The sequence below is a fragment of the Cydia fagiglandana genome, chromosome 25, assembly GCF_963556715.1.
Source record: "Cydia fagiglandana chromosome 25, ilCydFagi1.1, whole genome shotgun sequence".
Taxonomy (NCBI): domain Eukaryota; kingdom Metazoa; phylum Arthropoda; class Insecta; order Lepidoptera; family Tortricidae; genus Cydia; species Cydia fagiglandana.
In genome coordinates this window covers 5,322,352-5,346,967 of record NC_085956.1, presented here as the reverse complement: position 1 = coordinate 5,346,967, position 24,616 = coordinate 5,322,352, and the positions used below count along the sequence as shown (strand labels likewise).

Here is a 24,616-nt window from a genome sequence, read left to right as displayed (position 1 = left end):
ACTCACTGAGTATAATTGCATGAATTCTATAGTAATTTAAATTGTATTTTTCTTAATTACTCGTAATGCATGTTAATTATAAGATGTAATAATGTTTTGAAAAGATGTGTCCCGCCGAGTTTGTTGCCGGTCCCATATTGGGATACCCTCCTCCAATTGAGGGGGGATTTAAATCTTCTCGGGGCAGAGGTGTACGGTTGGAGCCGGTAAAGGTTTATTTGACGTTCATAAGCGCATTGTAATATGCCTACTTGAATAAACTATTTTTTATCTTATCTTTATCTTCCTCGCGTTATCCCGGCATTTTGCCACGGCTCATGGGAGCCTGGGGTCCGCTTGACAACTAATCCCATGATTTGACGTAGGCACTAGTTTTACGAAAGCGACTGCCATCTGACCTTCCAACCCAGAGGGTAAACTAGGCCTTATTGGGATTAGTCCGGTTTCCTCACGATGTTTTCCTTCACCGAAAAGCGACTGGTAAATATCAAATGATATTTCGTACATAAGTTCCGAAAAACTCATTGGTACGAGCCGGGGTTTGAACCCGCGACCTCCAGATTGCAAGTCGCACGCTCTTACCGCTAGGCCACCAGCGCTTACAATACATACATACTGTCATGTAATCAAATTAAATAGTAAGTACATTTATGTCTTAAACTTTTTGGGAAATAATAATATTCATTAAATTTCATCGTTTCATTGCTCTAAAGTCTAACCAGCCGGCGATTATTAGCAGGGCTCGAAACCGGTTTTTTTTAATCCCAAAAACTGCGTTGCCGCGTTGGATTGCGATGGACAACCTTTGCAAACCCATTAAAAATTAAATAATAAACCAAAGAACGTAACAATACCGGTATTTTTTGTATAAAGAAAAACCGGTTGCGAGCCTTGATTATTACTTTATTAGCGATGAGATGGAAATGACGTTACGGATGTCAGTTAAGCGACGAATTATTGTAACCACTCAGTTTCCAGCACAAAAGATGTAAAGAGCTTTACGAGCACTCTCACCCCAAGCTACCCGGCCGTAAAAGCGCATTTTACGCGCCTCTACGAAGGGCCTAAATGGGCGCGAGGACTCTTGGGGGTCCTGCGAAAATTGGCTTGTGTATAAATTTTATTTGTTGTTTTCATTTGACGATGGCACTAGAGTTAGATCGAGAAAAGTCTGTAACGATTTTGATAGCACACCCAGTGCAAGTGTTATTTATAGGTCATAACATAATGTCATAGAAGTTTGACGTTTAAAGCCGACCACTGACTAACAGTCCGCCGGACGATATCGGCCGGTCAGTTGTTCGGAACTGTCATATATATTTTTCAAATTTTATATTAAAGGAAAAAATGGAAAAATTTACGCTTCCGGCAGGACTTGAACCCGCATCCTCCACAATCCGTGTGTTGCTCTTAACCAATTGAGCTACGGAAGCCTATCAGGACATCGCAAATCTTTCCATTCCTTTCTTTATGTAAACACGCCTTTGGGGTGGAATATCGCTCGCAGACGTATCTGCTTGTTAAAAAATTGATTTTGTCATATTTTTCTTCGAACTGCGATGGATTCTACAATTTTCTAAAGTTGAAGATGGATTTTAAAAGTAGAATCCTGCTGAGCGTAATGAGGGATTCAAGTGTTAACGCCCAAGACGAAATAATTTTGACACCGTGTGACTGCTTTTCACATCAACTATGAGGAAATTGTTATGTTCCAAAATATGTATTATTAGACCGAAAAAAAGTATACAAGAAAGAAAAATCGTGTCCTAGAACAAAAAAGGACAACTTTGATCCCTCCTAGCAGGGGGAAAAGTGCTAATTTGATCCCTCCTATAGTTCGTTTTTTTTAGCATTAGAAATAATATAAGGTAAACAATCTTGATGTGTCTTTTAATTGAAAAACACATTTTAAAAATAAGTTACGGCAAATATGTAACAATTATGAATGTAATGCGATCATTTATATTCTTCTGCTTTCATAAGTAATGGTTACTGATTTTTAAAAAGCGTTTTTCAATTAAAAGACATTTCAAGATCGCTTACCTTCTATGAAATTCTTTCTAATGCTAAAAAAACGAACTATAGCAGGGAAGAAAAAGACCGTTTCCGAATAGGTGATGTGAAAACAATATTTCATTACGTTTCAGTGCACCTCTCCCGGGTAATGTTACAGAGCAACCGAAGTTAACGACGTAAAGATGCCTTTGGGAAATACGAGGAAATACCCGATGATTGCTTTGTTGGTTACCGCGGGGTCTCTGGATTAGAGTTTAAGGGTTTGGACTATTAAATAATTTCAGCCTATACACGGCGTACCTAACATGAGGAAACCGAATAATTTAAACCACGCATTTCTGAGGTCAAAAGAAGTAAAAAATGTAATATGAGTTAAGGTAAATTTCGCCAAAAAAAAAATTTTTTTTGGTTTTGTTTTTTCAATTTTTTTGAATGTATTTGTACATAAAAAAATAAATGTTATTGGTAAATGTGTCACTTAAAATTGATTTTTACATTTTTATTCATCTATCAATAATCTCTGAAACTAGGCGAATCTCCAAAAAGTTTATAGGACATTTTTGTCTCTAAATATGATCAGGAATACGCTGTTAAAATTATTCGGTTTCTTCATGTTACACCGTGTATACGTCCCACTGCTGGGTACATGCCTCCTCTCATGCGCGAGAGGGCTTGGGCTATAGTCCCCACGCTAGCCCAATGCGGATTCGGGACTTCACATACAACCTTTTGAATTTGAAGAGGAGGCGTGCCCAGCAGTGAGATTGAGCCAAGAAAAGCCTCTACTTTTCTGTATAAAATCCGGACTTACAATACCGTAAAACGGGGTGAGTAGGTTTCGCGGGAAGAGTTGGGTTATGAATGGGGAGAGAAGGTTTGAGAGGGGGGGTGAGAAGGGATTTTAAGGCTACTGCTACAAAAATAATGTATATTCCAATTTAAAATGGGGCTATAGTAATACGCATAATAAAACAAAATCTATCCAACAATCTTCCAAAATCACCTTCGTATGAAAAACCCTCTCACCCCAAATACGAGGCACTACGGGGTGAGGTGGGTTTTCCTCTTTATCGTCAAAGTTATGAATTGGAACTACCCAAAATAAAATACAAACTAAAATACAAACGTCCGAACCACTTATTATATACACCATTCAGTTTTCACATGTCAAAATAAAATTTTATCGAGGTTTGAAAGTCAAATTTCACCCAACTCACCCCATTTTACGGTACCCTTTCTTTTCAATCTGTCACTTATATTCCCAGACCAATCATTCGGTCAAGCGTGGGTCAAGCTCTGGGGCCTACCGCGAACGTTTTACATGCTGCCTCGCTGTCACACTTACGTACGTACACACGTGCGACAGAGAGGCAGCACGTCGAACGCGGTTCGCGGTAGGCCCCGATGCAACGTTACTAGAAGGTCGTAAAAGTGATTTTTCCAAACAATCCTATAAAAATAAAATCGGTTCGATCCAATATTCAATTTGCCAGTGGAAAATAGACTTTGTACGCTTTGATTTAAGGCTGGTGGATTGAACTGGAAATTCAATAAGTTCAGTACTGTTCCCTTACGCACCTTACCACAGAATACATAATAGTACTAGGTACAGAAGACTCACTCTCTAACAAAACGCATCTGTTACGATCAGCACAGATATGGCCGCTAGGTGGCGACAGCGCCACGCGCGGCTTATGGCTTTCCCCAAAATTGGGGTGTAACGGATGTACTTTTAGCTACCTATAGCAAAGCGACGAAATTGCGGAGTGAGCCACGCCTGACCTTACCTACTCTCTTGTAATAAGGCGAAAAATGTAGACATATATTTGGCGTCGACTGTACTTCGCTTAGGAATGGGACGCTAAGGGTTTTTTGTGAGACGGATACGTCACGTCGAGGTCAAATGTGACGTCTCTTCAAACAAAAACCATAGCGTATCTTTATACAGTATGTGTCTGACCATGGGGCTTTAATTCCAGAGCTTGATTTTACTCGCTAAACTGAGCTACTTTTACTATGGGACCAACCCTAAAAACGGGGAAAAATTTTTGGCTTTTCCATAGAAAACGTCGACATCTGATCAGCCAAAATGTATGAAAAATTAAAAAGAAATTCGGGATTTCGGGGTTGGTGCCATCGTCCATCCCGCTCCAGCCCGGACACGGCCCGGTCTAACGTGAGTCATCCTTAAAACGTTATTATCGATATCGTTACACAAAAATCGCACAGCACGCACAAACACTTAGGCCCACTTGCACCATCCTACTAACCCGGGGTTAAGCGGTTTAACCGTCAACCTAGTGTCAAATTGTACTGGTAATCTTGGTAACTCCAGGTTTAACCGGTTAACCCCGGGTTAGTGGAATGGTGCAAGTGGGCCTTATTGACATACATACATATATAATCACGCCTATTTCCTGGATTAGGCAGAGACCATGGATTTCCGCTTGGTACGATCCTGATGGCTCCTCGACATGATGGGTCAGCGCCGGCCACTCCAAGAGACGCAGCCATACGATAGAATGAGATAGCAATATCACTTGCTCCCTCTAACGCATAAATGCGTCCCTTGGAGTGGCCGGCGTTGGCCCATCGTGTAGAGGAGCCTTCACTGAGAGAAAAGTACAACAAAAATACACTTAGAATTACAAAAATAAACTTAATCCGGGGACAAGGAGAGTTAACTAATAGGAACAAATTGACTTTTGCAATTTCTATTAGTTCTTGCAATTTCTATTATCTGTTTGTTGAAATTATATTTGGGATTATTGAGCTGTTTGTAGAAATAAATAAACTTTACAGAAATAGTGAAACGTCCATAATTATTACTAAAACTTAATTTTTTCCCCCAGTACAGAACTGTTTTTTAATTCCTGGTGATGATTTTTCTCTCAGTGTTGACATACCTCTTTCGCTTCCTTCACTTTCATAACACACACACAAAAACACTAATTGAATCTCTCTAGATTGAATCGTAACAGTTTGAAATAGTCGATCGTGTAAACAGTCCGTTGGAAACGTGTCCCGTTTGATAGTGGATGGATTAATACTACAAACTAGCTACTTGTAGTACATAATTGTTTTCCATCGTATTTTCTCGGAAGCGTTCGTATTTGTCATGCTACCTACTTCAGTCAACCTCAGTAGTTTTTGTACCGAGACTGACTGAAATAGGAAGATCGTACGTTTCCGTCTAAAAACGATCGAAAATAATTATCAAAGACATATATAACTTCGTATAAGATGAATAAAGTCTAAGAAAAAAACGTGCCTCGGAAATAAAGAAAAAGTCATTCTCGGATAGATGCCGCACACACCTTTGGCCTATCCTCGGCTAGATGGCGTGACGACACCGTTTCATATTTAACAATTTTAACACATATACTTCGTTTTTTTTAGCATTAGAAATTAGGTAAACAATCTTGATGTGTCTTTTAATTGAAAAACACATTTTAAAAATAGGTTACGGCAAATATGTAACAATTATGAATCTAATACGATCATTTATATTCTTCTGCTTTCATAAGTAATAGTTTTATATTTTTATAAAGCGTTTTTCAATTAAAAGACATGTCAAGATCGCTTACCTTCTTGCAAGTTCTTTCTAATGCTAAAAAAAACGAACTTATAGATCAGTGAATGAACATGGGTCAAAATGATATAAAAATAATAAAATCATTTATACATATACACATTTTTTTGATAATTGTATACGTGTTTATATTGAGTTTTAGTCGTGTGTCGATAGATAGCAGTAATTTTACGGTGACTACAAAATTTACTATGACAGGACCCCTCTATACTATCTATTCTCTTTGATAATTATGCACTACACCTGTTTTAGATTGACGGACGCTTTATTTTAGCGCTTAAGAGCCCTTCAACGTGCACACTAGCGCCACTGCTAAATAATCGTGATTATTTAAATTTAACGACAGGTATTTAAAAATGGGGGCCGCTACGGACTGTATTGTGTATTTAAGTACCTTTTGAATACATCAGACTAGTATTTATGTTGCTGGATTTGTCAATCTATGCGTCCAAAGTAAAAACGGCCGTTTTTGTTTTGAGTTCCTAGATCGACGAAACCAGCAACACAAGAACTAGTTTGATGTATTCAAAAGGTACTTAAATACACAATACAGTCCGTAGCGGCCCCCATTTTTAAATACCTGTCGTTAAATTTAAATAATCACGATTATTTAGCAGTGGCGCTAGTGTGCCCGTTGAAGGGCTCTTAAATAGTGCATTGTGCTTTATTTTAGCGTTTACAATTTGTAAATGTCCTTAGTTTGTCATTCACCACAGCCGCAGGCTGGAATGAATTAAATACCGTGAACTCGGGTTACTTTGACCCAATGAGGGTAACTCTGACCCACATGAAAACCTTATTTAAAAAGGTTCTAATAAAAAACATACAAACGTTCCGTAATTACAGTGCAATAATATGACCTGGACCGAGTAAATCTCAATGGCCACAGTTACTATCCAGGGCTAAAGTCCGGGTTCGGGTATCCGGGTTCGAATCCTGGTAAGGGCATTTGTATTATGATACAGATATTTGTTCCTGAGTCATATATATCGTTGTCAGTACCCACAACACAAGCCTTCTTGAGCTTACCGTGGGGCTTAATCAATTTGTGCAAAAATGTCCTATTAAAAAAAGTTGCTATTGGAGTGAGCCACGCCTGCAGCCATCCCCTTGTACATGTATGTATGCATGTGTACCGACACAAAATTAATCACCCACAAAGTGAAGTTCATATTTCACTCCGTCTCCGTGAAGTCCAATTTAGGAAATTAAATTTGCCAAATTACTTGTGTGGGTGTAGGGTTATGTTCGTGACAAAGACAATAGAGGAATAGGGACTGTCAATCATCTTGCAATACCGAGGTGGTAAGGATGGCAGTCGCTATAAAACTAGATTTGCTTACTTTCTGCTGTATACATTCTAGTGGTGGCAAAGTACGTGCGACTTAATCATTCGCACTTTCCTACCCGGGGCCTAAGGGGCCCACTGATTAACAGTCCGCCAGACGGTATCGGCCTGTCAGTTAGAAAAAAATTGGACAGTTCCGAAATTTTGTTCTAACTGACAGGCCGATACCGTCCGGTGGACTGTTAATCAGTGCGCCCCTTTAATTATAGACGTTGTCTAGTGATGTGAACCCTAATGTGGCTGGCCAGGCCGAACTTGCTCTTATATACTCTATTGCACGCGTGACAATAAAGTTGACCAGCTGGGTTTGATCTTGATACGTAGGAGGGCTTAGGGCTCTCATTCCGTACCTGGCATTTTATGTCTAAGGTTGTGAGGGTTACAATAATATACTGCTGTAAAAACTATAGTCAACGTAGTACGTATGTAGCCCTTCTGTAGTTTTAAATAACTTACAGATATACCTATATACAAGGCCCTTATCATCTGTGTCAGATGTTTTAAGCAGCATCCTGGTTACGACACTTGCGTTCGTGGCCGTAAAGCCCTAATTATACGAGAGAGGATCCCTCGGTCACACGCAGCAGGTGTATGCTCCACCGGTGGGGGTTGGAGGCCTGCTAGTAGCGCCTCATGCGTTTTTCTTAGGGCCCCCCCACATCTGGCGTCTTTCGAGCGTCGGCGTCTACAATTCTATGGCCGACGTCGACGCAACGTCGACGCAGCGTCGACGCAACTGCGCAGCGACGTCATTTTCCATAGCGCTGGACCGACGCCGACAGACGCCGACGCTCGAAAGACGCCAGATGTGGGGGGCCCTTACAGATAACATTCTGTATTAATAACTTGTCTCTGATTCGTTTGCTATTTTGTAGGAGTGCCTATAACTGTCAGTATATTTACGAAAATACTTTTGTCACAACAGGTTTCCATAAATAGAATTCTATTTTTATTGGATAATATATTATGTCAATGTCAGGTCAGTGTCAATCTCGTGGTGAGGCTACTGGTAGTAATAATTTCAAAGATTTCTATTTGCTATTGTTTTTTTTGGGAAAAGTCTTAAGAACATGTATGTATAAAACTCTACCTATATTTTAAAGATATTATTTAGAGTTCCGTAAAAACGGGACCCTATTACTAAGAATCCACAGTCCGTCTGTCCGTCTGTCTGACACCAAGCTGTATATATCATGAACTGATAGCTAGACAGTTGAAATTTTCACAGATTATGTGTTTCTGTTGCCGCTATAACAACAAATACAAAATTCCGCAGAACCCTCGATGGGTGAGTCCGACTCACACTTGACCGATTTTCAAATAATTAATTATAAATAAAGGAAAGTATTGAAAACGAAAATAACTTTATATTCAAGTAATAAACAAATTTAATCATGGAACACAAAATAAACTAGTAATATTACAAACATTATTACGTAAACAAGTATATTGTATAAACATAACAATAAAAAAATATGTTTACGAGCAAATGAAAAGGAAAATAGATGTGTTCAGTTTTCGTTTATCCCACTGAATCTTCAGTACCTATAGTCTAGTTGAAGAAGACTATTTTTCCCAAAAGAAAAAAATTGTCTAGTCTGTATCTGGTATTAAAATAAAAATAAACAAACACATTTGTACATTTTCGGGTAGTTATAACAAATATTGGTTAACCGACCAGATTACAAAACCACCTGGATCAGTCACTGAATGACCTGACTTTAACCTACATTATTTGATCGTGTACCTAATGTGTTCTTCTACCCTCAACTGGCTTATGGAGCCATTTGAGGGTAGATTTTGTTTACTTTTATGTAAATCCCTAAAGAAACAGAGTATAGGAATAAATTAAAGGTGGAAAAATTCACTGTCTCGTGACTTACTCACTGTCATTGTCACTCACACTGTGTGTGTTTGTCGTGAGTTCGAGTCTCATCCGAGACAGTGAATTTATTTCTACGCTTAATAGCATCGATTGCACTTTGCAGACGTTTCAGAAATTCAGACAGACAGACACACACATAGACAGACATTGGTGTCAAACATTATAACAGCCCTCTTTTTGCGTCGGGGGTTAAAAATTGAGTCAAAATGTGATATTATTTTAAAACTTACCTCCCTACATTTAACCTGTTTTCACACCTAACTTTTTCCAACCAATAAGGTATAACCCAAGTTATCCTGAATTTTCTATAGTTTTTGGATTTCTTCAGATTCCAACCTCAAAAAATACTCTCTATGTATCTCGCCAGAGTCAGGCGTGTCTCACTCCGCGATTTCGTCGCTTTGCTACAGGTAGCTAAAAGTGCATCCGTTCGGCCCCAATTTTGGGGTTTGCCATAATCCGCGCGTGGCGCTGTCGCCACCTAGCGGCCATATCTGTCCTGATCGTAACAGACGCGTTTTGTTAGAGAGTGAGTCTTCTGTACTTAGTACTATTATTTATTCTGTGCCAGAGTTTAAGAAATTCCTGGATTCGAGAACCTCGTTGACTGGAGTACGTCCTTCAAATACAGCACTTTTTAGGCTGCCATCTCCACCGGTGAAGACGGACAACTGCAAATTGATTTCCAATGAGATAGAAATCCTATTTATATTTTATTTTCGTTGCTGAAACTTTATTGTATCCGTTTAGAAATGACGTCACGCTAGACCGCGCCGGGGCCGGGCCGGAGCTTCCCGCGCTTCCTTATAGAAAGCACCATCAAGACGTCATAGAAAATAACATGTCGGACGCCTCGGCCCGGGCACGGCCCGGTCTAGCGTGTCATCCTTAATTTACTTTTTAAATTTAAATAAATAAATATTAAGGCTTGTGTTGTAATTTCATGTAAGATGGCGCTGCTTTCACAACGACGGGACTTAATCGCGTAAAATTAGGGTTTAAATTTACCTCCGACGTTTCGAGGACGGCGTTGTCCCCGGCGTGGTCTCGGAGAAGACTGACTAAAGTTGACATCAACTACTTCTATAGTTCGTTTTTTTTAGCATTAGAAATAAGGTAAACAATCTTGATGTGTCTTTTAATTGAAAAACACATTTTAAAAATAAGTTACGGCAAGTATGTAACAATTATGAATCTAATACGATCATTTATATTCTTCTGCTTTCATAAGCAATCGTTTTTGATTTTTAAAAATCGTTTTTCAATTAAAAGACATGTCAAGATCGCTTACCTTCTTGCAAGTTCTTTCTAATGCTAAAAAAAACGAACTATATATCTTTAGGTAGGTACATACTTAAATAAAAGTAAACAAACGATTTGTAAATTTTCGGGTAGTTATAACATTTAGGTATTGGTTAACCAACCAAATACAAAACCACCTGGATCTTTCACTGAACGACCTGACTTCAACCTACATTATTATTTATATAATGATTTCATCTACGCTCAACTGGCTTAAGGAGCCATTTGAGGTTAGATTTTGTTTACTTTTATTTAAATATCTAAAGTTTTTCCAAATACCCGCACTTGCTCTTTTTAGGGTTCCGTACCTCAAAAGGAAAAAACGGAACCCTTATAGTATAGGATCACTCGTGCGTCTGTCTGTCTGTCCCTCTGTCACAGCCTATTTTGTCGGCAACTACTGGCCCAATTAAGTTGAAATTTGGTACACATATGTAAATAATAGACCCAAAGATGGGCATGTTTTTTTATAGTTTTAAAATACATAGGTTCGAAGTTATTTAAGAAAATAGCCAAAAACGACCATTCCCCCCCTTTATCTCCGAAACTACTGGGTCTAAAATTTTGAAAAATACACAAAATAGTTCTTTACCTATAGATGACAGTAAAACCTATTAGAAATGTGCAGTCAGGCGTGAGTCGGACTTATGTACGGAACCCTAGAAACGCGAGTCCGACTCGCACTTGACCGGGTTTTTTATTAACTTGAACGTTATGCGTTAATAATGATTAAAGATCGTCAAAGTTTAAATTAGTTGTTATTATATAATTGTCTCGATGAGTATTAGTACCGTAAAACACTATAATATTGCCCGTTCCACATAACTTTGCCCACAACGTCACAGTTCAGTAAAAGCGAAATAACTTACAGATATTTACATTTTCTGAAGGAAGTGAGAAAGGCTGTAGGTAACTACTTTTAAGTTATTTCGCTTTCACTGAACTGTGACGTGGTGGGCAAAGTTATGTGGAAAGGGCAATGTTATAGTGTTTTAAGGTACTGTATTAGTTGCCAGTAAGAAAAAGTACAGTCAGCTATAAAATCTTCACTATTTCAATTTGTCCTCTGTCCCAAGCATTATTTCTAACAAATTCCTAGTATTTCGAAAGTAAATGAGCCCCTAAAAGCCCTCGGGAGGTCCTTAAGGGCCCAATTGGGGATACAATGGACCCTTTGGCAAAGTCAACGAATTTTAGTTAGAAGGTCACTTGAAACTTGATGGAGTCAGAGAGCTTTTCACAGTTTAAGGAGTTTTTGATGACGATTTATCTTTACTTTAGAAGTCCTTTTGAATTGAATTAATAAGGTTCACGATTTGACTTGGAGTAGGTAGTCATTTTCTTTACTTAGTACGATAAGAAGTTGTAAGGTGTAGCGGGGCAATTTCGACTGCGGGCTAATTTCAACTATAATTCGTTTTTTTTATCATTAGAAAGAACTTGAGAGAAGGTAAGCGATCTTGACATAGGTATCTTTTAAAAAACGTTTTTCAAAAATCAGTAAATATTACTTTTGAAAGCAGAAGAATATAAATGATCATATTAGATTCATAATTGTTACATATTTGCCGTAACCGTAACTTATTTTTAAAATGTGGTTTTCAATTAAATGACACATCAAGATTGTTTACCTTATTTCTAATGCAAAATAAAACGAACTATACGTAATTGAAATATCTTCCATGTCTTACAATATTAACTAGAGTCACTCACAACCCATCTTTTTCGCTCTCTGGACATATATGGCACTATAAACTATAATTATGTAAAACGTGGAAGATATTTCGATTAGTTAAAATTACCCCACAGTCGAAATGGCCCCCCTGCACCTTACTTAATTATAAAAATAAAAAAACCCGGCTGCTTATTAAAACTAATGAACTAAAATGTATTTGATATGGTACATATTTAATTATGTATATTTTAGTTTTTTTTTTACTAGCTTTCATTTGATACCTAATTATATTCCTGTGGTAAAAAACAACCCCTCCACTTTTTACATTTGCGGGAGCCATTTTCAAAATTTCTATAGCCAATGTTACTACAACGATTATAAAGTTCAACGACCCCTCATATGTCAAAAACCGTCAAGCAGTTTGGGCTGTAAGGGCGCGCCAAAGGAATTCACATACAATACAGGTTGTTTCCTGTAACAGGAGCAATAAATTAAACTAAAGACCGCCTGTTGTTACCTCTATTGTCTTTGTTTTTTTTTTGCCAATTCCCAGATTGACATTAAACTCGGCCGGGACTCGCTTAAGCATGTAGAGCAATTTAAATACCTGGGTAGCACTATTACAGCCAAGTGCCACCTTGACAACGAAATAAACTGCAGAATAGGAGCTGCTGCAGCAGCGTTCGGGAAACTTCGTTCCAAGGTGTTTCGGTCCCACGACATAAAGCTCTCTACAAAAGTTGCTGTATACATGGCTATTGTCCTGCCAAATCTCCTTTATGCCTCAGAAACGTGGTGCGTATATCGGAAGCATATTCGCTCATTGGACAGCTTCCACCTAAGATGCCTCCGCGACATTATGGGCGTCCACTGGTCCGACCGTGTTCGGAACACGGAGATCCTTAGACGTGCTGATGTCGCCGGAATAGAGGCCTACCTAATGGGGCGACAGCTACGATGGAGCGGTCACGTCTCCCGCATGTCCCAAGATCGAGTCGCGAAACGCATCTTCTACAGCGAACTGCAAACTGGTAAGCGAAAGCAAGGCGGACAGTTTCTGCGGTTCAAAGATGTGTTGAAGCGGCATATGAAGAGAGCTCATATAGACCCATCAACATGGGAGACACTAGCTGGTGACCGTCCACAGTGGAGGCATATTGTGCAGACGCAGGTGCGTGAGTTTGAAGCCAGGCGACGCACAGAGCTCGACGTTAAGCGTGACGAGCTAAAGGCCAGACCACCTGTGGCCATCACGTACAATTACGTCGGAGGGGTGCTGACATGCAGCGAATGTGGCCGCACATTTGCTGCAAGGATTGGCTACGTCAGTCACCTGAGAGCGCACCAGCGACGCTCTCAGCTGTAGCATAGCAGTCGCTGTAGCCGAAAACGGCTAGGAGGAGATGATGATGATGATGTCTTTGTTTATATGTTATTGTCCATTTATTGTAAACTACGTGTATGTGAGGTGTGCAATAAAGAGTATTGTATTGTATTGTAAATTAAACTAAAGGCTGTACTCCTCAATCTGACCAACATTTGTTCAGCAACTTTTAAAAATTATGAATCCTTTAGACTTCCTCTTTTTCATACAAAATAAATATTGCCTTCAATGTACGCTGACATCAGTGTGTTTGACGTTACTTGTCACGCTTTTAACATAATAAAATTTGCAATACATTGTGTCTTAGAATAAACTCTAAAGTGTAATAAAAATCAAACCATGAGTTATTTTCAAAAGTTGCTGAACAAATGTTGGTCAGTTTGAGGAGTACAGCCTCCAGTTAAATTTATTGCTCCTGTTACAGAAAACATACTGTATAGATGGTCAAGCAAATCATGTCAGTAGAAAATGGCGCGAAATTCAAATTTTCTATGAGACAATATACCTTCGCGCCTACATTTTTCAAATTTGCCGCCTTTTTCTACTGACACGATCTGCTTGACCTTACTTACATACGCTCGAAAAACATTACCTTCCTTCTGACGCAGTCGGATAAAAACTAATAAAAAGGCCATGCAGACATATAAACATAAATTTGACCCAAATTAACCTTTAATGTAAATGAACGCAAATAAAAGGTAACCTTTAGCTAACAAAGCGCTTTTTGTTTATTATGATACTATTATAATACTTTGTAAGGCACCTTCGTTTATTTAGTTTAATAGGTGTACGTGGGCAACACAAAAGGTTCTTAGAATCTCAATAGCTGTATTAATTACATAACTATTTTGGATTTCACGGGCTTATAAATCCCGGTCTTTTGATAGGCTTGCGTCCTAATATACCTACAGGTCCAAAAATAAGTGCATTTCCGTTGCCAGGTAGGTTTTGGGAATATACTGAGCAACGTTTACTACGGGACCCACCCCGAGATCGGGAAAAAATTATCTGTTTCATACATTTTGGCTGGTCCATTTTCTATGGGAGGGTAGGTACATTTTTTATTCGCGATTTTGGGGTTGGTCCTACAGTAAAAGTTGCTCAGTATAATCCCAAAACCTCCATGGCAACTGGAATGCAGTTATTTTTGGCCAGCCTGTAGATCCAACGCGTGCGCGTTGCTTACATACCCTTTGGGCACAGAATAAATAATAGTACTAGGTACAGAAGACTCACTCTCTAACAAAACGCGTCTGTTACGATCAGCACAGATATGGCCGCTAGGTAGCGACAGCGCCACGCGCGGCTTATGGTTTTCTCCAAAATTGGGGTGGAACGGATGTACTTTTAGCTACCTGTAGCAAAGCGACGAAATCGCAGAGTGAGCCACGCCTGCTTTGGGTACGGAACCCTAAAAATGTGAAGTCAGTTTTGTTTCATGAACGCACAATTCTCAGTGACATATAAATAACAAAAACTTACTTAAAATAACAAACGATACTATAATTCAACAAAAACACATAATTTCAAACATAATGCACGTTTGCATTGCAAAGGTTTTTGATGGTTATTTATATTTCAGAATACAAGAAAGGACCCGGATAAAATGGCGTAATGTCTTCATTCCGCTTTATTTGTGGCACATCAAAGACCAATACTTTATTTCTCAGTTTGATGCCGAATATACGAACCATAGAGAAATATGAGTGAAGCAAGAGTGGTAACTGCATACAAGACTAATAAAACTATTTCATGGAATGCTCCTTCTACGAAATTATCTACCGTCACAGAATAAATAATAGTATGAGGTACAGAAGACTCACTCTCTAACAAAACGCGTCTGTCACGATCAGCACAGATATGGCCGCTAGGTGGCGACAGCTTATACTTGCTTATGGCAAACCCCAAAATTGGGGTCGAACGGATGTACTTTTAGCTACCTGTAACAAAGCGATGAAATCGCGGAGTGAGCCACGCCTGCCCGTACTTACGCGAATTTTCTGAAGATTTGCAGGTATAGCACAGAAAAATAATCGCCTGCTTTAAATGTCGAAATAAAGTCCCAGCACAGGAAGTAAAATGCGTTTGTACGGGACAGACCGTGGAATGCTCCTATATCAGTTTTCTTATCAAAACGCGAGTTATTTAGTAGTCGACATCTAGCGTCATGTAGCGGAATTTATAGTACTGCTAGTTGACAATAGATGTCGCGGCGAACGAAAACTGTAACGCTCAATCAACAATTTTCAGCCAATATCTTCTTAGCTTAGCCACAGATTATATAATAGTAGCGTCTGCTTGTAATAATAGTTGCAAATTGTTTTAGTATTACATTTTTCGTCAGCAGCGAGACTTGTGTCATCTGGGCCCAGTTTTATAAAGTTACAAGTTACAGGTTACAAGAGTACAGGCTACAGGCACCTGTAATGCACTGTGAACGGGTACAGGTGTTTTATAAATACACATAAATAATTACAGTTGTAAAGAACCACGGTCAATCTCGATTACATGTGAAATCTACAGGTGTGAAGGACATCACTATTTAAAAAAAAACGTGTGTCATAGATACTCGGTTCTCTACTAAATTATGTGTTTTTGTTTGCTGTAAAATATTAATTACTGGAAAAATGGCCAGAAATGAAGGAAAAATCGAGTGGTTGAGAGCGGCGTTCCATGCCAAGGATATACTTTTTGGGCCGTTTTCAGATTCAGATTAAGTTAGATTTAATGAAATATTTACGTTATAAGTAAATAACATGTAAATAAGTAGGTACTCTTTCACATTCTTACATTAAAATGTATCGTTTCGGTAGCGGCTCAAAGATAAATACGGTGTGTCTGTGTATCGAAAATTATGAATAGTACACTTTACCTTAATGTGAATGCACTATACTTAAATAAAGAGACGAATGCTAATAAATCAACGACAAATATCGGCAATAATCCCTTTCCATTTCCTAGTAGATAAAATAAAACGAATCGTCAATAAAATCAATATCAAACATATTGTCACTTTATTTCCTATGAACTATATATTTCAGATACATTAACAAAAACTGATAAGGTCAGTGCATGGAAAAGTATGCATGCCCTGGCACAATCGTTGGCGTTGGTGCTTAACAATAAAGAGTAAAGTTTAAAATCTCTCAGAAAACGAGTCTACAAGTAACTGCTGTTGTGCTGTTACAGGACTCAAGACGTATGTAAGTTTTTGTTACAAGTGTACCAATCTACACTTGTAATTTACAATATTTTTATAAAACGCTTGTTCGATTATGAGTTTAAAACTATAAAACTCCCGTATTTTCGTCTATGGTTGAGCTACAGGCACTTGTACCTGTAACCTGTAAAATTGTAACACAGTACTTTTATAAAACGCAAATTGTAAAAAACGGAGCAAGTGTTGCCAGTAGAGTCTGTGCGGAAAGAGAAGAGTCGTGGGATTTGAGGGCGCGCCAGTGCTATTTTATGGTTTTTGCTATGCTGACAACACTGGTCACGTGATTATAGTACGACACTAAAGGTCATGATACTTGAATCCCTTTTGTTCCGGTTTTTTACCACGGCTAAACGGAACTAAACGGAGCCTGATGGTGGTGTCGGCTCGTCAACTCAATCCTCTGATTTAGCGCAGGCACTAGTTTTCTTTTTAAAACACTTGTTTTTATATCGCAGATACTAAAAAGTGACTGCGATTGACAAAACTGCTAAAACTAGTTAAGAATCTGCCCAATACAACTGTAATTTTAGTACCAAACAAGATACGAGTCTCATTTATGTACTGCCTAATCTGTGCAGTCCAACAGTTATTAAAACCGGGTAGATCGGGTAGAAATTGGGCAATAGAACTGTAATTTTATCTGGGATATATTTCACCCATTGTAAACTTGACTTGTAATGTGTATGTGTACATTATTAATAATAAATATGAATATGAATAAAAATAGTGCATAAGTAGGTAGGCCTTATTGGGATATGTCCGGTTCTCTCATCTCACGATATTTTACTTCGCCGAAAAGTCACTGCTAAATATGAAATATAATTTCGTAACTAAAAGAACCTACAAATAAAGAAATATTTTATTAGAAAAAGTTTTATTCAGAACCTAGTAAACGAACTTACAAATAAAGAAATATTTTATTAGAAAAAGTTTTATTCTTTGTAATCGAAGTCTGAATTAAAATATTCAATGTCACTTATGTTTGGGCTAGCTTCAAAACAACCAGGGACACTCATAGAACTATCTTCATCTGAACTGGATGTGCTTGAATCCGGCACGTAGATTACGAATTCTTGCATATCACCTACTTAGCGGTCTTTTATTCGAGATACCGTAGGTACTTTTACACAATCCTGAAAAAGAAATTACATATAAATATGCATAAAATGGCAAGTATCAAGCCTATTTGTCAGTTATTTTAAAGATCATGAATGACCTGCATATTTATGAAAATTAATATATTTTGAATGAATATACTTACCGATTATGTACCGGAGACAAGTTACTTAGGGGGCTTATTAAATAGGTAATTATTTAATATTAAATACAACATTAATACCTGCGAATAGCGGAAACACGTACCGCGATTTTTTGTAAGTCGATAGTCGGCTTTTAGCCGTTTTCTTCCCGCTGACAAAACCGAACAATGTTAAATATAATTTTCCTTGTGGTTTTATGTACGGTTTTATCGTGTTTTGAAAATATTTTATACATAAAACTTGCGGTTTTTGTTAATAAAAATATACATTGACAGAAGTTTGTTTACTTTTTACAAGACAGGTGTCAAAGGTTTGATTGCCATATAAAATTTAAAATGTTAGTTCCCGTTTCTGCCACGACTCTTCTCTTTCCGCACAGACTCTAAACGCCTGTAAACTTGTAACTTGTAACTTTATAAAACTGGGCCCTAGTGGTAAAGACGGACCAAAAAAAGTCTGCAGCGGATTTGATAGCCCATGCAGTGTAAGTGTCATTTATACGCCATAATTTCATAGAAGTTTGACATTTAAAATAACACTTTCACTGCGTGGTCTATCAAATCCGCTGCAGACTATTCTTGGTCTGACCTTAGTCAAGTAGCGGTACCGATAACTCCGCCACTTGACGTTAGATGTCTAAGAAAATAACTCGCAAGTTGGTAGAGTTAGACCAAGAAAAGTCTGCAGCGATTTTAATAGCCCACGCAGTGCAAGTGTTATTTATACGTCATAATTTCATAGAAGTTTGACCTTTAAAACATCTCTAAGAAACTGATGTATGGAGTTGCCATCACTCTTTCTTTACTTATGTTACTCTATGGTTTGCCAAGTATACGGACGGACAAATTATTATTAGTAGGGAAAGTGGGACGGATTCTGTTTAAAGGTGAGATCTATCGCTGTCGTTGGGATTTTATGCAATTTGATTTATTACAGAGCTATTTCTGCTTCACGGGCTTTTTTATCGGATTTTAGGGTTCCATACCAGGCGTGGGCTCACTCCGCGATTTCGTCGCTTTGCTACAGGTAGCTAAAAGTACATCCGTTCCACCCCAATTTTGGGGAAAGCCATAAGCCGCGCGTGGCGCTGTTGCCACCTACCGGCCATATCTGTGCTGATCGTGACAGACGCGTTTTGTTAGAGAGTGAGTCTTCTGTACCTAGTACTATTATTTATTCTGCGTCCATACCAAAACAGTTACAACCCTTATGTATGTATACTTAAACTCTTTATTGTACAGAAACCAGGGGCCAAATTCGACATGTGCAACTGTCAGATTTCGCATCCACGTCAAATCAACTGTTGATTTTATTGCATACTGAGTGTTGATTCCATCAACGGTGGATAATATCATTTGGTACAACCAAAACTCAACTCTAAACTAAGGGTGGTTCGGTTTGGTTTGCTTGTCACCCTAACTGTGGATTGTTAATGTCAAATTTTGTACGTATTCGAGAACTTATCATTTTTCCCACGTCAACGGGAGATCAACACGATACGTCAAACGTCGCTTGTCGAATAGGGGTCCAGTAATAATTATGTTACTCTTCGAAGGCCGCAAAAAATGTGACATGTCCATGGGCCATCGCCCATGAACAATTATCGTCATAATTGCTTACCATCAGGCGATTCGTCTGCTCATTTACTTCCTGTTATCTTATCACATAGAGGTACAATAATATAGAGATGACACGGGGGAGGGGCCAAACGACCTAACGAGATGCATTTATGGAAATTTCAGTAGGAGTAGCAGAGAAAGCGGTATTATTGCTTGTCCTTGACACAGTCTCACTCTTTGTTTGTTCCCCACCAAAAATTGTGTATGGTTTGTGGTGGGCAACAAATAACCCGACCGAATTATGTCGATTGTTTTTGGTATGTTGTCAGGAATGTTAAAACGTGTTTTTAATATTGTCGCTTTGCGTATGTTTTGTCCCTCACGGAGGCACGCGTATAGCTCATCTATGTAATACTAGGCCTATGTGTTATCATAAAAAACGTCACAATCGAACCTATAAAATTTCAGTTTCATGTAGGTCTTCACGTCATAGATCATAAAAAAGCATTTTTACGCTATGCCCCGTAAACAAACACCCGTTTTTAGGGTTCCGTACCTCAAAAGGAAAAAAACGGAACCCTTATAGGACCATTCGTGCGTCTGGCTGTCTGTCCGTCTGTCACAGCCATCGTATAATAATATACTCCGCCTGGTACTCTCTTCCCGTCTTTTCTAGGTCACCTAACTGACACAAGCCTACGTCATCATGCGTTAGCGCTATATGATAATATGCGATAGCGCTATATATAGCGGCCATGTTGTTGTGACGTAGAAAACGGAGCACATGTACTGCAATTTCTCCGGGACGACTACTCAACCCACCATTAGCCTGCAAAACTCCACCCTAAAGACTGTGGATTCCTTCAAGTACCTTGGCAGCATGCTGTCAAGAAACGGCGATATAACACCCGACATAACGCACCGTATAAATGCTGGTTGGCAGAAATAGAAATGGAGAGACCTGACAGGTGTCCTCTGCGATCCCAGAATGCCTCTAAAAATAAAAGGCAAGGTCTATAAAACCGCAGTAAGACCTGTTGTGGTCTATGGCGCGGAATGCTGGCCGACTACCAAGCTACAGCTGAACAGAGTGCACGTGGCGGAAATGCGGATGCTTAGGTGGGCCGCAGGAGTGACCATGCTCGATAAAGTGCCTAATGTCTACATCCGCGGAAGCTACTACAAGATCAGGCCAATACAAGACAAAGTCACAGAATCGCGCTTACGCTGGTACGGCCATGTCATGAGAAGACCAGATGATCACATGACAAAAAGTGCGTTAAGCCTCATATCGGGACCATATCCTCGTGGCAGTGGCAGACCCCTTACTACATGGATGTCAGTTATTAATAATTTTTAAGAAAAAAAAACCGACTTCTATGGGGGCCGGTGAAAGATTATTGTAGATGGTACACTATGTAGAAAAGGAGGTAAAACCACCCACTTTTCTACTAGCATTTCGCTTCTGTAAGGGTCGTAGTTCTAGCCTAACCTAACCCACTTCTCTAATAGCAGTTCGGTTCTGTGAGGATCGCAGTTCAAACCTAACCTAACCCACTTAACGGCGCATGCGGTGCGGTATACGGGGGTTTAAGCGGGAGGGGCTAGTAAGATTGGCATCATTATACTTATATACTTACACATTTTATGGTAGGTAATCATAGTGGTTTATTTAGTTAAGGTATCATAGTGGTTTTCCGGGTCAAGGTCCGGGTCCGAGTCCGGGTCTGAGTCCGGGTCCGAGTCCGGGTCCGAGCCTGGGTTCGAGTCCAGGTCCGGGTCCGGGTCCGAACCGGATCCGGGTATAAGTCCGGTTCTGGGTCCGAGTCCGGGACCCAGTCCAAGTCAAAATCGAAATTCGTAATCACCAAATGTGTACCATGCGTTGTTGAAGAGTTCTATTCTGGTCATCATCAGCAGTTCCATTTCATCAAATGCGACAGTTTTTAATGTAAATGCTTGATTTTATGATGAAAATACAAAAAAATCTATGCGTATGCCTTTAATATTTGAGGAGTTCCCTCGATTCCTTATGGATCCCATCATCAGAACTCGAGCTTGACAAAAATGTGGCTTAAAAACTTAACTTGCTTAACAAACATAACGAAGAGGAAAAATCGCCAAACGTGAACTATGCGTCGTTGAAGAGTTCTGTTCTGATCATCATCAGCAGTTCCACTTCATCAAATGCGACAGTTTTTAATGAAAATGCTTAATTTTCTGATGTAAATACAAAAATCTCTATACGCATGCCTTTAATATTTGAGGAGTTCCCTCGATTCCTTATGGATCCCATCATCAGAACTCGAGCTTGACATAAATGTGCATTAAAAACTTAACTTGCTTAACAAACATAACGAAGAGGAAAAATCGCGAAACGTGAACTATGCGTCGTTGAAGAGTTCTGTTCTGATCATCATCAGCAGTTCCACTTCATCAAATGCGACAGTTTTTAATGAAAATGCTTGATTTTTTGATGTAATTACAAAAATCTCTATACGCATGCCTTTAAGATTTGAGGAGTTCTCTCGATTCCTCATGGATCCCATCATCAGAACTCGAGCTTGACAAAAATGTAGCTCAAAAACTGAACTTGCTTAACAAACATAACGAAGAGGACAAATCGCCAACCGTGAACTATGCGTCGTTGAGGAGTTCCGTTCTGATCATCATCAGCAGTTCCACTTCATCAAATGTCACTCTTTTGGATGTATATGCTTGATTTGATGATAAAAACCCAAAAATCACTATATGTATGCCTTTAAGATTTGAGGAGTTCCCTCGATTCCTCATGGAACCCATCATCAGAACTGGGTTTTGACAGAAACGGGACCAATCTGTATGCATATACATTCAATCAAAAAAATAATTTTCAAAATCGGTCCAGTAATGACGGAGATATGGAGTAACAAACATAAAAAATAAAAAAAATAAAAAAAATAAAAATAAAAAAAAACATACAACCGAATTGATAACCTCCTCCTTTGGGATTTGGAAGTCGGTTAAAAAGGATCTCTCCGGTAACAATTTAGATCCATCAGCAACGACCCAGAAACGATATCTCTGGAGAAGGAGGATTAGGAGAGCCGACCCCAATTAGAAATGGGACAAGGCGGGAAGAAGAAGTTGTTGTGACGTAGGCTTGTGTCACTCTGGGAAGCGAAGACCATGTTTTATTAGACTATGGTCACAGCCTATTTTCTCGGAAAGTACTGGACCAATAAAGTTGAAATTTGGTACACATAATTATGTAAATTAGTATCCCAAAGACGGACACGTAACGTAACGTAAATAAATGAATTTTAAACATGGGGGCCACTTTTGAGGGAAATGAGAAAGTTAAAAAAAATAGTTTTTCAAACTATACCGTGTTTCTGTGTTATACACAGAATATAATACTCACTAAGGAGGTGTTATTATATATCAAAGGAAAGAGATCATTTTGAGAATTTTAAATATATTTATTATAATTTTAAAATTAATAGGCTAGAAGTTACTTAAGAAAATAGCCGCAAAAATTACCATTCCCCCCATAATTTTGAAATAAAGTACAAAAAATAGTTCTTTACCTATGGATGACAGAAAATCCTATTAGAAATGTGCAGTCAAGCGTGAGTCGGACTTAATGTACGAAACCCTTGGAACGCGAGTCCGACTCGCACTTGGCCGGTTTTTTTGTACGCTGAAGAGCAATACAAACTGTTAACGTTGTATAGAAATTACCCATTAAAGTGACCCGCTGATGTTATACTCGAGTTGGCAAGTCGCCAGCGGCGTCTGGCAATTTTACAATAGTCTTAATGTCCAGTATAACATGAGCTATACACCAGTAAGAACTATATGAAATCATAGCCCGCTATTATATTGGTTGTTGTGAAAGTTGTGAATGTGTTATGTTGCATGGGTGTATGCAGCCAAAACTATTAGCAAAGATAAGACGCTTCGCGAAAATGGATCTTAAGAGCCAACAGGAGTGGTCATTTCTCCATACAAACGTAGTCCTCGTTTTCCTCCGTGGTTTTTGAAGCTAGAGCAATGATTTTTTCAACACAGATTAATATTGTCAATATCTGTGTCGGACCGTTTTGCTTTTTTTGATATTTTTGTTTTTTAAGGCGCTAGAGCCCTTCAAAAATGGCCAAAATGGCCTAATTGACTATGCCGCAATGAGAGGCGTGGTAATCAAAACTGATATCAATTAGCCAAAAAAGCAAAACGGTCCGACACAGATAATTTCATAATCATTTAGATTTCCAAATTTGGTTACGATTGGTTAAGTTTTGGAGGAGGAAAAAGAGGAGTACGAAACCTCGATTTTTGTCATTTTTACGCAGGATTTTTCGCCTCAGCTGCAGTTGTCCCTATCGCACTAATTTTAGGGGCGGAGTCAAGTTTTTAAATACGTACACAGCCAGAAAAGTGATGGGCAATAGTCGAAATTTAATGTCGATAATCTAGTGATGTAAGAAGTTATCGATAAACCGTATTGTGTGAAAATATCTAGATCCTCCTAAGACACAAGGGGTTTTGCGTTGAGAGGGAACACATCTTTGTAGTTACATAGTTACAATCTATTTTGAACTTTTTGATTCTAATATTTCAAATTAGAAATCAAAATCAAAAATATTTTATTGCATGGTTATGGGTTTACAAAATTTTTAGGTACAGTCACGCTCCGTATTTGTCGAGCAATTTAAGGTCCTAGCTAGGGAATGCAATCTCGCAACAAGATTGGCGATTCGAGATCTCGCACGAAAAATCCGAATCGAGATTGGGTGTTTCGAGATCTCGACATTCAGGTTTTCGGGATCGAGTTTAATATCTCGACGAGATCGAATTTGACAAAGTAACTAAAAATGTGTTATTTTAATCAAAAATCTTTAAGAATTCCATACATACAGACATCGTAAAATCGGGCGTATCGAGATATTCCTAGGAATATAATGAAACGCCGACATTTCATGATCTGCCTAGCGAACACCAGCCATTTTGCGCAAACCTCAAGGTGTGATATTCTGATATTCCTATAGTCTATAGGCAAATTAAACAAAAGTCGTCTCCTTCACGATTTTCGTCGACATCTCTTCTAAATACCTAAAACTGGTATGGACGTGTTCCTCGTGGTCTCCAGAATATTAATAAACCGGTTTTTATTTTATGGAGGGGGGGGGGGACGTGTCGAAAAAAAGGAAGGAAAAAGTGGGCGGCCGACCAGCATTGATATTTGTTCACGTCTTTAGTGCTATGGGACCGATCGGTTCGTGTGAGATGTCGTTTGAAAGAGTATTAAACGTGCAATTATTGTTTTATAATAACCGTAGTCATGACTGTAGTCATTTACAAAATATTTAAAATATATGATTTTTTACCGTGCAT

At 38.8% G+C, this 24,616-nt stretch overlaps 1 protein-coding gene, 1 long non-coding RNA gene and 1 other non-coding gene across 3 annotated transcripts in view; all 3 read right to left on the bottom strand.

Annotated features, from left to right (window-relative positions):
* The window catches only part of LOC134677178 (uncharacterized), a 281,564-nt gene that overhangs the window by 147,137 nt on the left and 109,811 nt on the right, over nucleotides 1-24,616 (bottom strand). The window lies entirely within an intron of this gene.
* The window catches only part of LOC134677133 (diacylglycerol kinase 1), a 273,583-nt gene that overhangs the window by 140,938 nt on the left and 108,029 nt on the right, over nucleotides 1-24,616 (bottom strand). The window lies entirely within an intron of this gene.
* On the bottom strand, nucleotides 1,361-1,433 carry Trnas-gga (transfer RNA serine (anticodon GGA)). The gene has a single exon. It is a non-coding gene; the product is annotated as a tRNA-Ser (tRNA).